Source organism: Marmota flaviventris, chromosome 6 (genome assembly GCF_047511675.1).
Source record: "Marmota flaviventris isolate mMarFla1 chromosome 6, mMarFla1.hap1, whole genome shotgun sequence".
NCBI lineage: Eukaryota > Metazoa > Chordata > Mammalia > Rodentia > Sciuridae > Marmota > Marmota flaviventris.
The window spans coordinates 104,526,296-104,542,975 of record NC_092503.1 but is presented as its reverse complement, the minus strand read 5'-3'; the positions used below and the strand labels follow the sequence as shown (position 1 = coordinate 104,542,975).

Genomic DNA, 16,680 nt, shown 5'->3' with positions numbered 1-16,680 from the left:
AAAAATTGTGATAGGCCTAGTTTTATCATGGCTTACTTGGTCAGGACTTGCTTATAAGACATTTGTTTGTATATACATTGTGTTTATCTCTGCATTCGCCAATCCTAAAGTATTGTTCCAAAAGGTCTGCACCACTCAGTAAAATCTCAGCCTTATTTATTTTCTTGTAACACCCTTCTTGCATTCATATTTTTAGGGTTCTAAAAATCCTATAAGTATTCAACTATGCTTCCTCTTTTGAAATACTAGTACAATTCTATTAACGTGGTTTTCCATCTCTGAAGTAAATTTAGTGAAACAAGTTTTGCTTGATAAAGAGGCAAATTCAATATAGTATGTTCACTTTCATGATAGAGATAAGTACAAACTTTTTGGAAAATAAGTGTCATAGGAGATTGTTTAAAAAGTTACACACATATAAATATATTTGTATACATGTTGATATTTTTAGAAATTCCTCTATATTTATTATTAAAATTTGAGTACAACTTTTCAGGATAGTTTGTATCTAGAATGACCTGGCTGTAGGTAAAATTGTGTAGCTAAAGATACAAAATTTAGTTATCGAACATTTTCATTTATTATTTATCCCATTCACAAGCGTATACCTGGACCTGTTTATTTTTTTTTACTATATGCTAACGTAGAAACACTGATAAGTAGGATCATATTGGGTATATTCATCTGAAATTTTGAATACCTTTGACCTAGATCTCATTTTGCAGATTATTAATCTTGCAAAGTATTTGCATGCAATTACTAGAGCTGACCAAACCCATCTGACTTGGCTAAACCAAGAGGTGATAGGAAGTTAGTGGATATAAAGGTATGTATACTAAACAAAATGCTGTAACATTAAATACTGTTTAAAGGAACTCATTTAAATGTCAAGCACCTTATTGCATAAACACAGGGATATTATTTAATAGCACACTAATTTAAACCAAGTCCGAAATGGGGTTTCTCACTCTACAATTGCATAATTTTATCTCCTATCTGGAATATCATCTTTAGCTACCCAAACAAAGTAGTTGTTGGAGCCACATCACATGTTATTTGAATTTGCTGATTCTGGAACTCATTATCAATGAATAAAATTGTATTGCTCAGTAATTGATTTGAGGGAATCTGTGCTTTATTTTTATAATCCTGGGGATCAAAATGGGGATAATCATGCTATTTGCCTCAGAGGATTGATTATAAAAATTAAGTAACCTATATAATACACAGAGGACAGAGGCACATAGTACTCATTGTATATCAGTGATCATTATTTACACCTTCTGCCTTCTCTATATGTTGGTACTACACTAAGATGCAGGGAAATACACCTTATCTGTGAGTCCTCAGGAGAAGCTAAGGAGAAATTATTTATGTATGTGCTGATAAAAATGAGGGGAATCATTAAGAAATTTAATTACCTTCCCCCTAATATTATTGAAGATTAAAGTGATTCCAGAAAGATGAAATTTGTGAGGCCAGGAAACATGGAGATGCCCCTCAATGCAAGATCTGCAATTACCTTGTCTAATATTATTTTCACTTTATAAATGTGCAGAGGTAAATTGAAATGAGATTACCTTCACTTTCTAATTTATAGAGTTTTCTAAAATAATGGAAATGAAATGAAATTAAAACAATTTTTCTTAGATAAAGATAATAAAAAGAACTTCTGTTCTCTATTTGTAGTTGATTAATTTTTTTTTTCAATCAGGAAGCATTGTTACTTGACTTTGGTATCTGTCTGAATAAAAGATTGCACACCCTCTTCCCTTCTTTTTTTCTTTGCGGTCTTATTAAATCTTAGTTTCGGAGATTAATACTAATTCTTAATTTTCAGTGTTATGTAACCTCTGCTCTGCTATTTTGCACAGCCACTCTAAGAAATGTGATTTCAAGATTTTGGTGGTCTGGGCAACTTATTATAGCCGCCATTGTCTCTTGACATTTGGTGGCACATCTGCATGAAAATCTCAATAATGACAATAATAGCAGCTGCCTCAATTATGCCAATAATAAAGTTACCTCCCAGTGAATTTCCAATTCAGCATTTTTTTTTTGTTTTCTTATGTAAAAATTTTTAGTCTAACAGTTTAAAGCAGATGTGGCCACAAAATTGTGCTCAGAGGATTTGAAACTTCATGAGTTTTATCTTTTTCAGGTTATGTTAGTATTTATACCAGACATTAGAGCACATCTTTTCTGTATGTGCAAGTTTGATCTAAGTATTTTCTTTCATGTTTTATTGAATTATTGTTGGAGAACACAAATCTCAGTTGGGTGTTGTGATAACAGATTGAGCACATTTATCTGCTATTTTTTTTTTAACCTTGTCAAGCACTTAGTTTTTTTGTAGAACACCCATTATACGACAAATAATATTTTAGGTGCTCTGATGAAGTTTACAATCTAGTTTGTAGGCTAAGACTTCAATAATGAAAACAATTAGGAAAGAAATGTTAAAAAAATAGAACTGTAATAAAGATGAATATGTGAAAAAAAGTTTTCTTATATTGCTCTGAAACTAAAACACACACACTTGGATGAAAAATATCCTTATAAATTTGGTAAGGAATACATCAGATTGAAAAGATTGTGCCCTGGCAAGAAAATTAACTCATAAGACTGGCAGAAACTTCAGGAAGTATGAGTAAGAGGAGGAAATATTTAAAAACTAGTGACAGCAAAGAATCCTAGAAAAGGAACCTGTTGGATAAGAAGGAAGTATTATAAACAAAACATAAGAGAAGGGGAGATGACTAAGCTTACATTTAAGGAAGGAATTCCAGAGATGGGATAAAAGAAGGGAGGTACAGTATCCTTGACCCTTTGATGTCTTTTAAAAGAGATCTAAACTTGACTAGTTTAGATCAAGTATTTTTATAACAAAATATTCATATTATTGATGGTGAAGATTTACATGCTATATAATGCCTTCTGGACCATTTTTAATGACTAAAATGTTAAAGTTATCAAACAACAAGAAATCAGGTAGGTGTGCCTTGTGCTGCATTAGATAGTAGATAGGAAAGGATGGAGGTCTATAAGACAGGTAAGTTCATCAAATTTTTGAAGTAAGACTCTGGCAAACTATGCAACTAAAAATACATGGGTAAGACAGTTGACTACCTTAAGATTAGTCAATCAGGGCAAGATTGCTTAATACTTCCCTTAATGGTGGAGTCCTTACCCAGTGTTTTAGAAAATACCAAATATGCTTGTGTTGTTCTCATTTAGTGGTTTGACAATATAATCCTCTGCTATGGTTTAAATGTTTCCTTCAAAAGCACATGTTGGAAACAGTCCCCAGCATAGCAGTGTTGGAAAGTGAGACCAATGAGAGGTGATGAGGTAATATGGGCATTACCCCCATGAATGGAGTAATACCATCACTACAGGAGTGGGTTTGTTATAAAAGCCTAAGTTTTATAAAAGCCCCACTCCCACCCTCAACCTTTCTACTTCTAGTATAAGTCCTTGCCAGATGTTGACACACTGATATTAAATGTGGACTCCAGAACTGAGAGGATAAATTTCTCTTCTTTATAAACCACCCATCTCTGGTATTCTATTATAGCAACATAGAACAGATTAAGACATAAAATTTATTTCCAGGAGTGGGAATGTCGCTATAATAAACACCAGAGTATATGAAAACAGCTTTGGAATTGTGCAATGGGTAGAGGCTGGAAGAATTTTGAGTAACATACTAGAAAAAAAAAAGATTGCTATAAATGGAACATTAAGTATAATTCTAATGAAGTCCTAGAAGAGAATAGATATACAATAAGTCTGAAACTGCTGAAAGTTTACTTAAATGATCATTATCACAATGCTAATAGAAATATGGATAGTAAAGATGATTTGGGCTGGGTGCAGTGGTGCACGCCTATAATCACAGTGGCTCTGGAGGCTGAGACAGGAGGATCACGAGTTCAAAGCCAGCCTCAGCAAAAGAGAGGTGCTAAGCAACTCAGTGAAACCTGGTCTCTAAATAAAATACAAAATAGGCCTGGGGATGTGGCTCAGTGATCAAGTGTCCCTGAGTTCAATCCACAGTATCCTTCTTACCCCCCTAAAAGATTATTTTGATAACACACACACACACACACACACACACACACACACACACATATATATATATATATATATATATATATATATTTATATATGTTTATATATATATATATACACAGACACACATATACACAAAGACAATGTATTTGGATCTAGAGGAAGTACCATCATTGTTATAAAATTGTAAAATACTTTGATGAATTGTATCAATGCCTGAGAGCTTTATAGAAGGCAGGATTTAAGAGCAATAAACTAAGATATCTGGCAGAAAATGTTTTTAAGCAGCAAGATATTGAAGGAGATATATGGCTTTTTTTTTTTACTACATATAGTAAATCAAGAGGGAGGATATGATTGAAAGATTAAGACTAATGAAATAGAATAGAAAACAGAGATGTAGTAATCTGATCCTCAACCAAGGTGCCAACAACCCAGATTGGAGGAAAGACAGCCTTTTAAACAAACCGTTCTGGCAAAACTAGATAGAGATATATAGAAAAATAAAACCAGATTCCTATCTCTCTTCTGTATAAAAATCAACTTGTAGTTTTTTAAAGACCTAGGAATCCGACCAGAAACACTAAGGCCATATAAAAGGATTGCACTATACCATCCAGGTTTGAATAGGTAAACTTTATGATGTTCATATAATGACATAACTGTCTAACAATGCATATCTCAGAATTTTACTCATTGTTAAGCCACACATGCCTCTATAAAAGTGGGAGAGAGAGAGAGGATATGGGAAGCTATTAAACTTTTATGATTTATTTATGTTTCTTTTTTGTATTTGTTTCAAAAGGAAATTGGATCCTATTCATTTCTCTCATAGAAGTGATGTTTCATGTTTGCTCAAAAAGCAGGAATGATAATTATTTTATTATTTATTTTAATAAATTAAAGAACACATAGTGTTCTTTCATATATCATTGTAGTAGAAAATATAGTAAGATTTTTTTTTGAAGTAAGAGTGAATTCTTACAGGGTCTCTAGCAGTCTTATAAAATATATTCCTCTAGCAATCATTCAGTTATTTAAAAAATTTACTTACTTGATCGTGCATCTATTCCTTAAACTCAGTAGGTAATGTCAAGCAGAGCACTGAGTGGGGAGTACTGAGCAGGAAACTAGCTTAGTAATGATTAGAGAATACACTAAGTGAATACACTAAGTTTAATGATGAAAAAAGATAGAATTGAGAAAACGTAAGGATATCCCAGGAGATAATGTAATTGGTGCATCATAAGGAAAAAGGTCATGAAGACAAGCATATGGTAGATAAGAAATGATAATATTCCTGGATAAGTATATCAAATGATCTTCAAAATTGGATTCAAGGAGCCTGGACTTAGAATCAGTGTAAGACTCATACATTCTAATAATCTCTGCAATCTCTTCAATTGGCATTTCAGTGTTCTTGTCTTTCAGAAGAGGGCAAGGCCATGGAAACTCTGAAGATCCATTTAAACTCCAACATCTAATACTTTTCAGGTGAGTATACCAAAAATGTACTAGAACTTAAAACAAAAAGAGAATACTATGAGACATATTTCTAGGACAGGTTACTACAACATTCCTATAATATTACTGTTTACTGAGTGCTCCAGTGCCTTAGGGGATACAGAGAGAAATCACCCATGATTACTAACAGCTTATATAACCTGATTGGCTTGATAAGGCATCTGTGAACATGTGTATGCCAGTTCCGGTGGGGACACAGTCCCAATGGCGACACAGTCCCAATGGCATTCTCAGTCTAGAAGCATATAGACTAGATTGCTTTCTTTTTAAGGATATAATTCTTCAGAAGATCTGGAAAATAGAGACTTCCACCTGACTTCATCATATCCAGAAAAGAATTCTGATAGATTTTATTATTATTACTAGAAGATAAATGAAAAATTAAAAAAAAAAGAAAAGAAATCATCCCTGCTGATGGCCAGGACTACTAGTTCTCATCTCCAAACTGCTCCCTAACTCCTTTACTCCTTGCCTTTCTATGTCTTCTATAGTGTTGGGATGTTTGTGTTTGCGGAGGGGCTAACAGAGTGAGGGAGTGGGGCAAGAGGGGAATCTTGGCACTGTCACGTGCTTTATCATTGAATCAGGTTTCATCCAGATGCTCCTGATCACCTCACCCTGACTAGAGCATCAGCACTCATATTTTTCCCACTTGAATTCCCTCTGTGAAGGTGTGTCACTTGTGAAGGAGGTCAGAAGACCACTAAATATTACACAGCTCTAAAACCCAAAGAAGCTTAAGAATGTCCCTACCAGGATCACTGGGACACAGCATGCCTCATTTCCATGGAAGACTGTAGGACTGATGTTCCAGTGGACTCTGGGGGTTGTCCTAGTGGAAGATAGAGCTCTAATACACCTCATCTCCTCAACGCCACCTTATTATGAATTACCAGTACAAGTACCATGTTAAAAAAAGCAGAGTAGAATTAGTTTCTTGGTTGCATTCTCCAGGATGCATAAGAGAATAGGATTTTTATTTGTCTTGAGTGAACATTTTTTTATAAATTCAGTCAACACTCATATTAACACATTGGTAGTGCTGTCATGCTAAGATATTTTTGCCCTTAAAGAAAAGCTCTGTGTCTTTTTCAAATAAGATACTCATGCACAAAGTATTTTTTTTAATGTGTGTGTGTGTGTGTGTGTGTGTGTGTGTGTGTGTCTACTGAGGACTGAACCCACGGGCTCTTTACCATGGATCTGCATCCCAAGCCCTTTTTATTTTAACTTTTTTAAAATTTGAGACTGTCTCACTAAATTACTTAGGGCCTTGCAAAGTTGCTGAGACTGTCCTCAAAATTGGGATTCTCCTGCCTCAGCCTCTAGTATTGTGTGACAGGCTATTTAAATGGTTAAAAGTGTGATGAAAAGTTTGATGTTAATAAAAGCAACAGAAATGGTTTTAAGAGGCATTTCATTTTAGTTTATAGTGAAGCTGATGAAGACCCTCGTCCTAGGAGGATACCCCCCACCACCCAGTAATCACCCTGGAATCTGCCACATGTGATGTTTGCCTTCCCTTCACCGTGCAACAGGTCAGTCAATGTCAGTCTTTGAAGGTTAAACCCGACGTGGCTGGATCTTATACTTAGTTTCCATTTCAATCTGTACTAACAAGTTCCCAGGTGATACTGATGCCTCTGATGGGGAAACTTTAGAAATCATTGCCTTAGACTGACCTCTCTAATTACATGGTCTTTATTAAGTTTCTACTTAATAAATTCGAATTACATTCCAATCTTATCTCCAGGAGAGAAAATCTAGGTTGACTTGATTGGAGTTTTGAGACTTTCCAAATATTTCAGTAGAAATCAATATTATCACTTGGTTTAACTAAGAAAAATTTTATTTACAAATTCCTGAGAGGTTGCTCATTGTTGTCCTAAAGCCCTACTTAATTACTGGCTTGTGTGGAAGTTACTGGAAGCATGGATTAATAACACCCAATTATGGTCAGAATCTTCTGTTGAACAAATACCGGTAAGTGTAGATTGATATTTCCCCTCTAATTAGCATTTTTCAACTAGTTGCTTGTATCAGTCATATCAGAAAATTGTCCCACATGTTTTAATAAGAATTTAATAAAATTCTGTTGAAATTTAGATGAAACATGGGCACAAAACACATGTAGATTTGTAAAATGAGATCAATATTGATTTATATGCATAAACTACCTAAGAGAAAAATTTAGCTTAGAAAATATTTTTTAAAAAATCATGTATTTTTTTTTTCACAATAAGGGGTGCCTAGGGAAGAATAGAGCTACTTTAGATTAGGTAGAGGGGAATAAAGGGAGGGGAGGAGGTATAGAGGTAGAGAGAATAGTAGGAAGAATCAGACATTATTACCCTATGTACATATATGATTACACGACCAGTGGGATTCTACATCATGTACAACCAGAAGGATATATTATACTCCATTTATATATGATGTATCATAGTGCATTCTACTGTTGTGTATAACTAATTTGAACATATTAAAAAATCAATGGGAGAGAAATAGTAATTTGACATCTGATTTATTAAAGATTCTCAGTGACCTAACATTAAATCATCATATGAATAAATATGTTTAATTAAACAAAAATTTTTAAAAATAAGTATTTTTAATTATAATTTTATATGACACCATGGTTCAAGAATGCTGATGTTGTTTGACATTGGAGGAATTTCCCACAGATTAACATCAAACTTTTAAGATTTTTTTCCCTCTGATTTGCCATGTTGACCATTTTACATTGCTTTTCTTCATTGTCATTTTCCCCAGTTTTCGACAGGGATTCTATGATCATTTGGGGCAATTTTTCAATATGCTCTGAACATATAAATAATATGTTATGAACTCCTCCCAGGTTAGATTGTTAAGGTCTGTAAACAAGTCAAGATGGCCCCTGGCATTTTGCCAGAGGGAGTGGTTTGTGAAGTAACTCCAGCGAGCCATTAAGTGTGGAGATTCCTTATTGGTTGACTGCTGTATCTAGTTTATGTTAATTAAGATAAGCTGTGTGGAATGTATATATACCCCTCCTGCCTGTCCTACAATAAATGGCTCCCACTCCTGCTGTATCAATGTACACAAGTTGCTCCTCACCCCCCCCCCCCCCCCCCCCCCGTTATTTTGCTGCAGCTGGACTGCGGTATTAGATCATTCTTTTTCTTCTTGTAACTATGCTAGGCTTAGAGTTTAAAGATTCATTTTCTTGATGTAAAATAATTAAAAACATAGAAGTTTAATAGCAATCTCTCTCTCTGGTATCCATTTACACGATACTATTCAATCTTACTCATCCTCCTGTTTTGTAGGCTTCTGGTTGAGCCTTCACATATTATTTTCACAAGCTTTAGCATATTATGGGATTTAGCACACTGCTTAATTCACCCCCTGGGAATCCCATGCAGTGTCAGTGTTTGAGGTAAGATCTACACAAAGATGATTTCTAAATTTTTACCTCAATTTTAGACTGGATCCCTACTTATATATTCAACTGCCTTCTCCAGATCTCCACTTTTAATATGTTCCAAACTTGCTTCTTGTACCACAGGGTAAAGCAACACCCACCCACCTTCCATCCTAACTTCCTTATTTATTTCTTTCCTTCCTTCCTTTTTTTACTTCCCTTCCCTTTCTCTTTCTCCCCTTTTTTGTTCTATTTTCTTCCTTTTTGTATCTGTTCATTCTTTTTAAAATTGAGGCTCAATTTGTATACAATGCAATGAACTAAATATTTATTTAATCATTTCTTTTTTGCACTGGAGATTGAACCCAGGGACACTTTAGCACTGAGATTCATCTTAAGTACCTTTCATTTTTTATTTTGAGACAGGTTCTTGCTAAGATACTGAGGGTCTTGCTAAAATGCTAAGGCTGGCCTCTAACTTGCAATCCTCCTGCTTCAGCTTCTTGATCTCTGTATATACTATTTTTTAAATTATTTTTTATTAATTATACATGACAGTAGAATACATTTTGACACATCATACATAAATGGAGTATACCTTCTCATTCTTCTAATTTTTACCTAATACCGAATTACATGGGTTATGTAATCATGTATGCACGTAGGGTAATAATGTCTGATACATTCTACTATCCTTCCTATCCCCTACCACCTCCCCTCCCCTCACCTCCTCTGTCCAATCCAAAGTACCTCTGTTTTTCCATAGTCCCCACTGTCTTACTGTGAATCAGCATCTGCATGCCAGAGAAAACATTCAGCCTTTTGTTCTTTGGGATTGGTTTATTTTGTTTAGTGTGATATTTTCCAGCTCCATCAATTCACCTGAAAATGCCATAATTTCATTTTTCTTTAAAGCTGATAATATTCCATTGTGTATATGTATCAGTTTCTTTTTATCCATGCATCCTTTGAAGGATACCTAAGTTGGTTCCATAGTTTTGCTATTGTCAGTTGAGCTGCTGTGTGGCTGCATCACTGTAGTATGCTGATTTTATGTCCTTTGGGAATAACCAAGGAGTGGGATAGTTGGGTCAAATGGTGGTTCCATTCCAAGTTTTCTGAGGAATCTCCATACCGCTTTCCATAATGGTTACACCAATTTGCAGTCCCATCAGCAATGTATGAGTGTACAGTTTCCTCCACATGCTTGCCAACATTTATTGTTGCTTGCATTCTTGATAATTGCCATTCTGACTGGAATGAGAATGAAATCTCAGTGTAGTTCTGATTTGCATTTCTCTAACTACTAGAGATGTTGAACATTTTTTCATATATTTTTGATTGATTGTATTTCTTCTTCTGTGAAATGTCTGTTTAGATCCTTAGCCCATTTACTGATTGGGTTATTTGGTGTTAAGTTTATTTAGTTCTTTTTATATTCTGGAGATTAATGCTTTGAGGTGCATGTGTTAAAGATTTTCTTCTATCATACAGGCTCTCTCTTCATGCTATTGCTTATTTCTTTTTCTGTGAACAAGCTTTTTACCATTTATTTGATTCCTGATTTTACTTCTTATGCTTTAGGAGTCTTATTAAGGAAGTCGGGTCCTATGCTGACATAATGAAGATTTGGTCCTACTTTTTCTTCTATAAGGTTCAGAGTCTCTGTTCTAATGCCTCAGTCTTTGATCCACTTTGATTTGAGTTTTGTGCAGGACTAGAGATAGCAGTTTAATATCCTTTTGCTATATATGGATTTTCAGTTTTCCTAGCACCATTGGTTGATGAGGGTATCTTTTCTCCAAGTATGTTTTAAGTGCCTTTGTCTAATATAAGATAACTGTAATTATGTGGTTTTTTTTTTCTCTGTGTCTTTTACTCTGCACTGTTGTTCTACATGTCCCTTTTGATGCTGATTTCATGCTGTATTTGTTACTGTTGATCTGTAGTACAGTTTAAAATTTGGTATTTTAATGCCTCCTGCTTCACTTTTCTTGCTAAAGATTGCTTTGGCTATTCTGGGTCTCTCAGTTTTCCAAATAAATTTTATGATTGCTTTTTATAATTCTATGAAGAATGTCATTGGAATTTTAATGGGAATTGCATTAAATCTGTATAAAGTTTTTGGTGGTATGGCCATACCACCAAAACATTTTGACAATGTTAATTCTACCTATGCAAGAGTATGGGAGATCTTTCCATCTTCTATGGTCTCCTTCATTTTCTTTCTTTAGTGTTCTGTAGTTTTATTGTATAAGTCTTTTGTTAGATTGATTCCCAAGTATTTTATTTTATTTCTTTTGAGGCTATTGTGAATGGGATAGTTTTCCTAATTTCTCTTTCAGCAAATTCATCACTGATGTATAAGAATGTATTTGATTTATGGGTGTTGATTTTATATCCTGCTACTTTGCTGAATTCATCTATTATTTATAGAAGTTTTCTTGTGGAGTTTTAAAAATCCACTAAGTATAGAATCATGTTGTCTGCAAATAATGGATATCTTGAGTTTTTCTTTTCCTGTTTGTATCCTTTAATTTCTTTCGTCTAATTGCTCTGGCTAGAGTTTCAAGGATGGTGAAATCAAAGTGGTGAAAGATGGAATTCTTGTCTTGTTCCAGTTCTTAGAGGAAATGCTTTAAATTTTTCTCCATTTAGAATGAAACTGGACTTAGGTTTAGCATAGATAGCTCTTATAATATTGAGATATATTCCTACTATCCGTAGTTTTTCTAGTGTTTTGAACATGAAAGGTGCTGTATTTTGTCAAATGCCTTTTCTACATCTATTGAGATGATCACATGAGTCTTGTCTATTTATGTGATGAATTATATTTGTTGATTTCTGTATGTTGAACCAACTGTGCATCTCTGGGAGGAATCCCACTTGATCGTGGCCCACTATCTTTTAAATATGTTTTTGTATGAGATTTTCCAGAATTTTATTAGGAATTTTTACATCTGTGTTCATGAGGGATATTGGTCTGAAATTTTATTTCCTTGAAGTGTCTTTGTCTGGTTTTGGTATCAGGGTGATACTAGCTTCATAGAATGTGTTTTCTATTTCATGGAAAAAAATTGAGGAATATTGGTGTTAATTCTTCTTTGAAGGTCTTATAGAACTTGGTTGAGAATCTGTCTGGTCATAGGCTTAAATTTTTTTTTTTTAATTTTTTTCCTTGGGTTTTTTTGATTGATAGGATTTTAATGGTGTCTTCTATTACATTGTATATCCTCCTGATTCAATTTGAATAGGTCATATGTCTCTAAAAATTTGTTGATGTCTTCAAAATTTTCTAATTTATTGAAGTATAAATTTTTAAAATTGTTTCTGATTATCTTCTGTATTTCAGTAGTGTCTATTGTAATATTTCCTTTTTATCACAAATTTTAGTAATTTGAACTTTCTTTTTCTCTTTGTTAGTGTAACTAATTGTTTATCAATTTTTTTTTCTTTCAAAAACCCGACCTTTTGTTTTGTCAGTTTTTGAATTGTTCCTTTGTTTCAGTTTTATTGATTTCAGCTCTTATTTTAATTATTTCCTGTTTTCTACTGCCTTTGGTGTTTTTTTGTTCATCTTTTTCTAGGGCTTTGAGATACAATGTTAGGTCATGTATTTATTGACTTTTTATTCTTTTAATGAATGAGCTCAATATGATGAACTTTCCTCTTAGCAGTACCTTCATAGTGTCCCAGAGATTTTAATACTTTGTATCACTATTCTCATATACTTCTAGATGTGTTTTTTTTTAAATTTCCTCCCTGATTTCTTCTGTTATCCATTCATCATTCAATATACTATTATATAGTCTTCAGGTGTTAGTAACTTCTATTTTCTAATTTCATCCCCTTATAATCTGAAAGAATGCAGAGTATTATGTCTTTTTTTGGGTATTTGCTACAAGTTTCTTTGTGGCATAAGAAATGTTATATTTTAGAGAAGGATCTATGTGGGGCTGAGAAGAAAATCTATTCACTTGTTGATGTTGAAATATTCTATATATATCTGTTAAGTCTAAATTATTGATTGTATTGTTTAGTTCTATAGTTTCTTTGTTTAGTTTTTGTTTGGAGGATCTACCCAGTAGTGAGAGAGGTGTGTTAAAGTCACCCAGTATTATTGTGTTGTGGTGTATTTGATTCTTGACATTGATATGTATGTAGATGCTCCATTGTTTGGGGTATAAATATTTACTATTGTTACATCTTGTTGATGTAATTCCCTTAAGCAGTATTAAATGTCCTTCTTTGTTCCTAATGACTAACTTTCACTTTAAGTCCACTTTATATGGGGATAGAAACCCTTGCTCTTTCACTTTCAGTCTGTGAATGTCTTGGCCTATGAGGTAAGCTCTTTGGAGAGAGCATATTGTTGGGTCTTGTTTCTAAATCCAATCTGCCAGTATATGTGTTTAGACTGATGAGTTATTAACATCCAAGGATATTATTGAGATATGATATATATTCCAGTCATTTTGGTTTATTTCTGGTTTTTAATTTGAATTAATTTATCCTTGATTGACTATTCCTTTAGCATAGTTTCTTCTTTTGGTGGTTTTCATTTTTATTTTTCATTTCATCTTCATGGAATATTTTGTTGAGAATGTTCTGTATGCAGGCTTTCTATTTGTGAATGCTTTTAAATTTTGTTTATCATAGAAGGTTTTTATTTCATCTTCAAGTCTGAAGCTTAAGTTTTCTGGATACAGAATTCTTGTTTGTCATCTATTTTCTTTCAGGTTTATAGTATTCTATAACTTCCTAGCTTTGAGAGTCAGGTTTGAGAAATCAGCTGAGGTCCAAATTAGTTTCCCCTATATGTAAACTGATATTTTTCTCTTTTGGTCTTTAAAATTCTATTCTTATTCTGTATGTTATGCATATTTATTATAATGTGCCTTGGTGTGAGTCTGTTGTGATTTTGTACATTTGGGGTCCTATAAGCCTCTTGTACTTGATTTTCCATTTAATTCTTTAGGTTTGGGAAATTTTCCGATATTATTTTATTAAAAGACTGTGCACTCCTTTAGTCTGTATCTCTGTGCCTTCATCTATCCTGATAAATCTTAAATTTTGTCTCTTCATGTTATCCCATTTTGTAAGTCTGTTCATGGTTTCTTGCCATCTTCTCTGCATGGTGAACTTTATTTTCAAGATTATGTATTTTATCTTCATCACCAAAGGGTCTGTCTTTCACGTGGTGATGGTTTTCATTTAATTTTTAATTTGGTTTATTGATTCCCTCATTTTGAGGATTTCTGCTTAGTTTCTTTTCAGAATCTCTCTTTATTGAAATGATATTTCACCTCATGAAATTTATCCCTGATTTCACTTCTTATATCATTCTTTATATTTTGGATCAGTTTAACTATGTAACTATTCTAAACTCCTTCTCTGACATTTCTTCTACTGTGTTATCAATGAATTCTATTGTTGGAACATCTTAATTTGTTGGGTGTGCTTTGTTCACTTCTCTTTTTCATTCTGTTTGTGTGTCTGCCCATCTAGCAGTGTGGATCTGAGGCAGTACAGTTTCTACCCTGTAGACTTTTAGTGTCCCTGTATTTTTCCAGTACCTCACCTTAAGGGGAAGACCAATTTTCACAGCACCTAATGCAAACAATATATAACCTTAAATAAAAAAATCTCCTAGTAGGATGTCTACACTTTTCTCACAATAAACAGAAATGATGCTTTCAGTTATTCTCTACAGTATAAACAGTAGTTTGCAAAAGGGTTTACAGTATCAAATGGTGGGAAAGGAGATAATAGAAGTGGTGTAGGAAGTGATGTTTATGAGGAAGGAGGAGAAGAGATAGAAGTAAAAATTATAGGAAGAATGAAAGAGGAATTAATAGAAATTGGTTATTAACAGAGAAAAGAAAGAGAATCCAGGGTAATAGATAAGTGAGAGGAAATGAATCTCTCTCTCTCTCTCTCTCTCTCTCTCTATATATATATATATATATATATAGTAAAATTTTTAAAAAATAAAAAGAAATTGTTAGAGTCTGTAAACAAGTCAAGATGGCGCCTGGCATTTTGCCAGGGGGAGTGGTTTGTGAGGTGGCGCCAGCGAGCCATTAATTGTGGAGATTTCTTATTGGTTGACTGCTGTATCTAGTTTATGTTAATTAAGATAAGCTGTGTGGAATGTATAAATACCTCTGTTGTCCTACAATAAACGGCTCCCACTCCTGCTGTATCAATGTACACAAGTTGTTCGTCACCCCCCGGTTATTTTGCTGCAGCTGGACTGCGGCAAGAAATTAAAAAAGAAAAAGAAAAAAGTAAAAATACAAGAATACACAACAAAACTGTGATATTTTTCAGACATCCCAGTCCTCAATGAACCAATGCATGAAAAATATTTGGTTCAAAAATGGTAGAAATGCGAGAGAGAAAAGGGGGCATTTCAATGAAAAATTGAGCAATTTTGGAGAAGAGAAGTTTCTCAGCTTCCCTTCTTGGCTATTAGGTCAGGTGGTCTAGAGTTTAATGCTAGCTCTACCCTCAGGATGGCTGGGGTTACTAGGGTGGGAGTGTTAGTCCTGGAGGCAGAACATTGGAGGTGGGTTGTATGCTTGGTACGCTGTGAACCAACTGGTCTAGAGATTTTACAACAGTGCATCTTCAGGACCAGAGTTGCTAGTCCATGTTGGAAGACTCACCCCTGGAATCTCCCTTGGGTTCCACTCATGTGGTATATACTCATGTGGTATTGGAGCCTATTCTTAGCACTTTATATCACATGTGGACCCCATAATTCCTGGTCTCTGATTTAGTCTCTAAACTCAATCTCCCGCTCTTGCCCTTTGCAATTCCTGGTCAGGTGCTTCTCTCCCAGCTGGTCCTGAGGGCTGGACACAAGAACCTGCATATTCATTGTGGAGCTGTGTGCTGGACCCAATGAGTCTGATGGATAGGAAGCATGTGGGGCTCAGTCACACAGGGGATCCAGATGTTATGTATCAAGTGGATCATGACCAGGCACTGAGACCTGCAGGCTGGCTGCAAAGCTGTGAGTGATGGGCCAGGTTGGGGGTTACCAGGGGTTGGGAGACTGGGCACTGGGAAGCTGGAGTGCCCTATAGGATGCTGGACTGATGCTGGAACTGACAGGATCAGGGGACTGGTGGATGCAGGACTGGGAGGGAATTGGGGACCAGGATGGTGCTGGAATTCCATGAGTTCTGGTCCAAGTGGGTCCCAGGAGCCCAGTGAGTGCAGGACTGGCTGGCTGGGTGAGCTGAGAGTAAGATGTCCTTTTTCCAATCTTCTGACCCATTGTAGCCATCCCTGTCCATCTTTGCAAACCTTAGGACTCCTGGCACTGGGGAGAGCCTGTGTTCCCCTGGGCAAAATGCTCTCAGTTTCTGACTTTCCACATGATTGTTAGGCTTAGACAGAGCCATGCAGACCTAGCTGCAACTCACGGATCTGGATCTGGGTTTCAGTTTCCATAGGCTCTGCCACTCTGCAGTCTACAGATGGCTCCTGAATCTTGAACAACTGATAAACTCTAGTCAAGAATTTTATATATATATATCTGGTCAATGAGTCAAGCAGTCTGTGTTCAGTTAGGGCAGACTGTCCCTCCAGTCTCAGTATTTTTCATTCTAAGCTTCTGGGAGATAAAGTATTCACCCTGTCTGAGTTCTGGGTAGCCAAGCTAAGAG

At 34.9% G+C, this 16,680-nt stretch overlaps 1 long non-coding RNA gene across 1 annotated transcript; it reads left to right on the top strand.

Moving 5' to 3' along the window:
* Nucleotides 1–5,491: 5,491 nt before the first annotated feature.
* On the top strand, nt 5,492–16,005 carry LOC114095078 (uncharacterized). Its single transcript, XR_003583186.2, has 3 exons — nt 5,492–5,568; nt 7,025–7,136; nt 15,834–16,005. It is a non-coding gene; the product is annotated as an uncharacterized lncRNA (long non-coding RNA).
* Nucleotides 16,006–16,680: the final 675 nt, after the last annotated feature.